The sequence below is a fragment of the Leopardus geoffroyi genome, chromosome B4 (assembly GCF_018350155.1).
Source record: "Leopardus geoffroyi isolate Oge1 chromosome B4, O.geoffroyi_Oge1_pat1.0, whole genome shotgun sequence".
Taxonomy (NCBI): Eukaryota; Metazoa; Chordata; class Mammalia; order Carnivora; family Felidae; genus Leopardus; species Leopardus geoffroyi.
The window spans coordinates 94,721,766-94,729,697 of NC_059341.1; positions in this window are offsets into that span (position 1 = coordinate 94,721,766).

The window sequence follows — 7,932 nt, forward strand, 5'->3', positions numbered from 1 at the left end:
GTTGAATCATACCTTCAAAAATCTTTTACCTACATTAGCATGAGGAATCCTGTGTCTCAAACATATGGTCATATTTCTACTTTATTCCAGAGACCTGAGTTAACTTTTTATTTTTAAAAAATTCTCCCTGTTTTTAAAATTCCAGTCTTTCTAATTGTTCTCTAAGATTCGAGAAGCACATCCTTTCATGGTGTGTGATTGGTTTTTATTTGTAGGTTTGTATTACTTTCTTGCATGGTTTGTAATGTCAGAAACCTACTTTAACATGTGGTCAAGAGAGGAGAGTAACACCTTAATTGTAGGTGGAATGCATTTTTTCCACAGTGAATTTATCAGTTGTGTTGAATGTCTATATTGTACACATAAGTATTCTTCCAAATGAAAAGGTGGAGGGAGTGGCCTAAAAGGAGAGTAAGCCCTTGAAGAGCTCATGATGATGAATGTATGGACAATATGTCAGTAAACCTCAATAACAGACAATAAGGTTATGATAACATGTGGTTGATATGTGCGTGATACAAACACCGAGTCTTCTGAGTTCAAGGCTGACATGCTCTGGGTGCAGAGTGGGTGAGAGGGGAGAGAATCCAGAGGTAAGGAGACTACTTAGAAAGCCTTGTCAGTAGTTCCATCATGAAATTCAGGTCTACACCAGATCTCATATACCACAGTGCACAGAGATATGTAGTGTGCAGTGACTGCATTTCTTACATAAGGAAGATATTTTAAGTGTAATTTTTCTAGATGTATCCTAGATTTATTCTATTTCTATTTTTTCACAAAAATTAGTAGTCGTGTGTGTGTGTGTGTGTGCGTGTCAACTTTTCTGTTTTAAAAGGTAGTATGTGTCTATGAGGAAACTTAAAAATATCTTAAGTGCCTAGATTTTAAGACATCTACTCACTTTAAAAAAATTTTTTTAACGTTTATTTATTTTTGAGAGACAGAGCACGAGTGGGGGAGGAGCAGTGAGAGAGGGAGACACAGAATCCGAAGCAGGCTCCAGGCTCCCAGCTGTCAGCACAGAGCCCGATGTGGGGCCTGAACCCACAAACCGTGAGATCATGACCTGAATGGAAGTTGGATGCTTAATCCACTGAGCCACCCAGGCGCCCCAAACATCTACTCATTTTTAAGAGCAGGTTACAGTTTACCATTCTATATTTTTATAACATTTCTAAATTTACTAAGTTACTCTTTAATTGAAAATCATTCTGAATCAACAATCAAGGAAACTACTTTCCAAACTCAATACGTAAGACACTAATAGAACCCTCATCATCTTTGGGTCAGGTCATTGTGAGACTCATGTGCAAATGGCACGATGTTTGTTAGTTGAATTCCTACTTGACTGAGTTGGAAGTAGACTATTCCTATGCCAGCAATCAGCCACCTCACAAAGGTGGCTGACCTGGGGTTGGGGGTGGAGGGATGAGAAGATAGTATGGCTGCATCCAAAATGACTTAGAGTGATGCAGAAGGGAGGATAGCATTATCTTCCGTTACATGTATGCATATAAATTATTACCAATAATTTGCTAAGCATATTGTCTTATTTGCTTGTTAAGGGTAGCAATAAAATGTTTGTCAAGGTGGAGGAGGAGTACCACTCGAGTATATGATCTTGTTCTCCTATTTGCAACAATTTTTTCTCCAACGTTTTGTGATTTTACAGAGCTAATTTGCAGACTGAAATCACTGGTTTCTAGTTCAATGAAAGGAGATTTATTGGCATTGGAACAAATGAAAAGATCATACAGAATCTTAAACCCAAAGACCATACTCAGTAAAGAAATGAAATCAGAATGCTCTTCTGGAATGAGGAAATCAAAATGGGAACATGTTCATGTCTTTGCAAATAAGACTGCATTTTATCACACATTTGAAAAGTCTGTTCGGTATTTCATCAGAATTTCTCAATGTTCAATGCCAAATTATTGTGTAAATTGAGAAAAGATTTTTATAATATGACCAAAGTGGGAAGGAAAATGTATGTTTATAATGTGAAACAGGGAAGTGAGATCCAGCCAAAGTTCTAACTGTATTTGCGGTGGTAGCTTAAAGACAGCAGAAAGAATAGTGTATTTAGAAAGTATTCACAAAGGATAAAAAGCCATCCAGAATTATTTTATTAGGTGTTCACACACCAAGCGTATTGAAATATGCATTTTAAAATAGCCTCTAATTGTTCCATGGCATCTAAGAGGTGTTAGACTAGCCTCTTCGAGATAACTCATACTTTAAAAATAAGTATATAAAATGGGCTTGCAAAACTATGTCAGGACCTAAAATTAGACAAGGGATAGACAAAGAATTTATAATTGTCAAGGGGTGAGAATTGGGTATCAATATTCAGTTTCTTCTCTTTCCACTTCAGTTTTTACAAGGTAGTATTATTGTACATTGAAAAGACCATGGAAACAGGCTGAGTCTAACTCCCAGCTCTGTCATTGACCAGCTGTATTTCTTTGAGTGAATGACTTTACTTATCTGGGACACATTAAAAAAAAAATTTTTTTTAATGTTTATTTTTTTAAAGAGAGAGACAGACAAAGACAGAGAATGAGTGAGGGAGGGGCAGAGAGAGAGGGAGACATAGAATCTTAAGCAGGCTCCAGGCTCTGAGCTGTCAGCACAGAGCCTGATGAGGGACCTGAACCCATGAGCCACAAGATCATGACCTGAGCTGAAGTCAGACACTTAACCGACCAAGCCACTCAGGTGCCCCACAGGACATTATTTTTTTCATCTCTAAATTGGAAATAATACCTCCCTCTAAGATCCCTGTAAAAATTACAGGTAATGTTTATTTAGGGTGACTAACACTTCATAAACATCTTATAAACAAAAGCTGGTCTTATTGATCTATCTTTTGTCCTTTATCTCCAAATAGTCTGGGTGATTAGTAATCTTGATTATTCAAACCTCCTAAATATCTCTTGAACCCTCAGTTGTCTCCATACCCCATTGTCTGCCATCAGGATTACCTGTCAGTTCTCTAGCAACAGCCCCTGAGTCCAATCTAGAGTGATTTTTTTTTTTTTAAAGATTTTGATCCTGTTACTCTCCAGTTTAATACTCACAAATAGTCTCCCCTGGTCTTTGGGATTACATCCTAAATCTCACTGTCTTTGGGATTAGCACCTAGATCTGGTCTTGCTCACCCCTCCAGCCTCATTTCTCTAGGCCATATTTCACCAGACATCCTGGCACTCCTTTCGGTGTCTGCATAGCGGATTGCAGAAACAACAGGTGTGGAGGCAGAGAAGAGAGTCCCTGCAGAGCACATATCAGGGATGGCACAATCTTCTCTGTAATCGGGGGTAGATTGTATGGCAGGTCCTACTAGGCTAGTCCTATGGATCAGACTTCGCGATGGTTCCATACTCAGTAAATCATGCCTCTGTGATAGAGCCCAGGAACTAGAGACTACTGTAGCACAGCATTGGCATTACAGTAGAAATAATTCCTCTGGTGTATGTTAAATATTATTTCTTCTCAGTATGAATCCATTACCTCACTCAAAGCACAGCAACAGCAAGGCCGTAGACTAAATTAAGTGCAAAAGTTAAATGATTTGAGTGGTGGCAGGAGACCCACAAAAGAAATGATCTTGTTTTTTTTCATCTTTTTTGCAAAGAACAGGAGCTTAAATTACAGGGGTATCGAGAGCTAAAAGAATGGAAAGTGATCACCAAGTTGTGGGGGAATAAATACAAGGGTATAGATTAGGCAAACCCAATTCACTTACCATATACCAGTGACCCATGAATTCAGGGGCCAGCAAAATGCTATCTTTGGATTAGGGTCAAGCCTTGCTCCTGAGGCAGGTAATATTCCCACAGGAAGCCACACTGACCTGCGACCAGGCTGCTGGGCTTGCAAGGAGCAGATGCTAGGGACGATGGGTCTGTTGCACAGGCTGTTACACAGCTAGATGAAGCTCTATTAGCTGAGTGCGAAATCACTTCACCTTAACCTTTCATCACCTGCCCCTGGACAGCCTGATGGTGTTGTTCCCCCTTTACCTTCCTACCCCTACCCTCCCATCTCTTCCACCCTTGCATATTGTCCTAGGAGCCATCCGCTACAGCAGAGATGAGACTAGGTCCTCTGCACCCCTGGGCCAAACTCCACAGAGACAGCAACAGCAGAGTAAAGAGGAGAGTACAGCTACTCCCCCAAGGTCCTTAACAGCTTCAGGAAAATGGCACTGCTTCATTGGCTAGTGATTGTTTAACATTCCCTGACAAAACCTATGCCAATGCCTCCCTCCATTAATACGAGTTTTTAAAAAACTTTTTAAAAAGTTTATTTTATTTACTTTAAGAGAGAGAGAGAGGTGAGTGGGGTAGGGGAAGAGGGAGAGAGGGAGAGAATCCCAAACTGACAGTGTGGAGCCCAACATGGGTCTCCATCCCATGAAACACAAGATCATGACCTGAGCCAAAATCAAGAGTCAGATGCTTAACCAAAATGCTTATTTATTTCATTTTTTCATCACAAAACATATGTGTATATTTTTTCTTTTTAATTTTTTTTAATGCCAGTATAATTAATGTACAGTGTTATATTAGTTTCAGGTATACAATACAGTGATTCAACAATTCTGTACATTACTCAGCGCTCATCACATAGGTGCACTTTTTTCCCCCCTTTTTATTTACATCCAAGTTAGTTAGCATATAGTGCAACAATGATTTCAGGAGTAGATTCCTTAATGCCCCTTACCCATTTAGCCCATCCCCCCTCCCACAAACCCTCCAGTAACCCTCTGTTTGTTCTCCATGCTTAAGAGTTTCTTATGTTTTGTCCCCTTCCCTGTTTTTTATATTATTTTTGCTTCCCTTCCCTTGTGATCATCTGTTCTGTGTCTTAAAATCCTCATATGAGTGAAGTCATATATTTTCTTTCTCTAATTTTGCTTAGAATACCCTCTAGTTCCATCCATGTAGTTACAAATAGCAAGATTTCATTCTTTTTGATTGCCAAGTAATCCTCCATTGTGTAAATATACCGCATATTCTTTACCCATTCATTCATTGATGGACATTTGGGCTCTTTCCATACTTTGGCTATTGTTGATAGTGCCGCTATAAACATTGGGGTGCATGTGTCCTTTGAAACAGCACACCTGTATCCTTTGGATAGATACCTGGTAGTGCAATTCCTGGGACGTAGGGTAGTTCTATTTTTAATTTTTTGAGGAACCTCCATACTGATTTCCAGAGTGGCTGCACCAGTTTACATTCCCACCAACAATGCAAAAGAGATCCACTTTCTGAGTATCCTCACCAACATCTGTTGTTGCCTGAGTTGTTAATGTTAACCATTCTAACAGGTGTGAGGTGTTATCTTATTGTGGTTTTGGTTTGTATTTCCCTGCTGATGAGTGATGTTGAGCATTTTTCGTGTGTCGCTTGGCCATCTGGGTGTCTCCCTTGGAGAAGTGTCTATTCATGTCTTTTGCCCATTTCTTCACTGGATTATTTGTTTTTTGTGTGCTGAGTTTGGTAAGTTCTTTATAGATTTTGGATACTAACCCTTTTTCTGATATGTCGTTTGCAAACATCTCCCATTCTGTCTGTTGCCTTTTAGTTTTGCTGATTGTTTCCTTCACTGTGCAGAAGCTTTTTATTTTGATGAGGTCCCAGTAGTTCATTTTTGCTTTTGTCTCCCTTGCCTCTAGAGATGTGTTGAGTAAGAAGTTGCTGCAGCCAAAATCAAAGAGGTTTTTGCCTGCTTTCTTCTTGAGGATTTTGATGGCTTCCTGTCTTACATTTAGGTCTTTCATCCATTTTGAGTTTATTTTTGTGTATGGTGTAAGGAAGTGGTCCAGGTTCATTCTTCTGCATGTCGCTGTCCAGTTTTCCTAGTACCACTTGCTGAAGACACTGTCTTTATTCCATTGGATATTCTTTCCTGCTTTGTCAAAGATTAGTTGGCCATATGTTTGTGGGTCCATTTCTGGGTTCTGTATTCTGTTCCATTGATCTGAGTGTCTGTTTTGTGCCACATATGTGTATATTTTTAAAGTAAAATAAAATGTTATCAATTTAATGACAATTGAATGAAATGAAATTTAATTAATCAAATTTAATGAAAAATTGCCCTAATCTTTCTCATTTAATACCCAACACTAGAGGTAATCTCTTTTTAACTTCTTTAGCTATTTCTTCTAGTATTTACTGCCATATATCTCAACAGTATGTTTATTCTACTATTGCTTGATTTTCAATCATAGACATTTTCTATTTTTCCACCAAAGAAGGTAAGGATTTAGCTCTCCCTCAACTCCTCCTGCCCTTGCTGTTCTTCTGTACAAGCATGCTCAAACACTCACAGATGACCATAATACGTGAGTTACCATGCTTACATTTTTGGTTTTATTGGTATTAATAATTACCTTATTTTTCTGGTTGCTTAGTTTTTCCTGTACTTATTCATGTATTATTTCATTACCCAAAGTCTCCGCCAGGGTTGTCAAACTCCCTTCAATAGGTTCAGACACTCCAAGCCATCTCTAAGTTTGGTTTTTCCCCCTGGAGTCCACACTCCTGGAGCCCTTTACCCTCTTGCTATAATCTGAATTGGCTTCTCTTTAACCTATGGGAAGGCTGTCAATGTTGTACAATACTTCTTCTTTTGTCTTGGTGATCTTATTCACTTCTCTCCTGTATTAGATCCCTGTTTCCTAGATCCTACACCATCTTTTTTTGCTTGTTTGTTTAAAGATTTTGAGTACTCTCTACACCCAACATGGGGCTTCAACTCACAACCCTGAGATCCAGAGTCACATGCTCCGCCAACTAAGCCAGCCAGGCACCCTCATTTGCTTTTAAAATAGAACATGTCCTTCAGAGACTTCCTGATAAAGGGTGCAGGGAAGTGAAGTTTTATTGTCCTTACACATCTGAGAATGGTTTTTTTTTCCTCCTCTCACACTAGATAGTTAGACGGTATATAGGACTGTGGGTTGAAGATGACTATCCTTAAGTTTAAAGATTTTGTTTTTTCCCCGTTGTTCTGAAATTTCATGATGATGTGCATTGATATACATTTTATTCCACACCATTATGCCAGGCACTTGGTTGCCTTTTGATCTGGAAATCTGTGTCCTTCAGTTTTGCACATTTATTTTGTATTTTTTCTTCTGTAATTCCTTTTAAGAATTTCCATTTATTGGATGTTTGATTTCTTTGTTCTCTAATTCTCATTGTTTCTCTCCTGTTTTTCATCTCTGTCTTTTTATCTATTTCTGGGACTGTTTCTCAAATTTATCTCTTGATTCTTCTATAAAGTGTTTTACTAATGTGGTCATATTTTTAAATCTCAAGAGCTCCTTTTTAAATTCTGATTATTTATTATAGTATACTTCCTTATTACATAGATGTGATGTTTTTACTTCTCAGATATATTCATTGTAATGTATATTTTATTTTGTTTTGCCTCTGTTTCCTCTGAGTTCCTCTTCTCCAAGTGTTTATTATTTTATTATTTTTTGAGAGAGAGAGTGAGTGTGAGCGGGGGAGGGGCAGAGAAAGGAGGAGAGAGAATCCCTAGAAGGTTCTGCACTGTCACCACAGAGCCCAATGCAGGGCTCAATCTTACCATCCGTGAGATCATGACCTGAGCTGAAATCATGAACCAGACGCTGACTGAGCCACCCAGGTGCCCTAAGACTCCATCTTTACGTAATCAAAGATCTGATAAAGAACATGAAGCACAGGCAGTTATCTTAATAAGATACTGAGTCCTTATTTTCCAGGCAAGTTATTTATCTGGTAAAGAAAAATCTTTTACAATAATCCAAGAAAAATTTCTCCTTTCAATAGAGAGAAAATTAAATTCCAGTTTTGTATAGGCACACTATTGCTATTAAAGCTCACTTTTTAAAGCCCTTAAAATAAATTCATTCAATTTCAGCAGCAG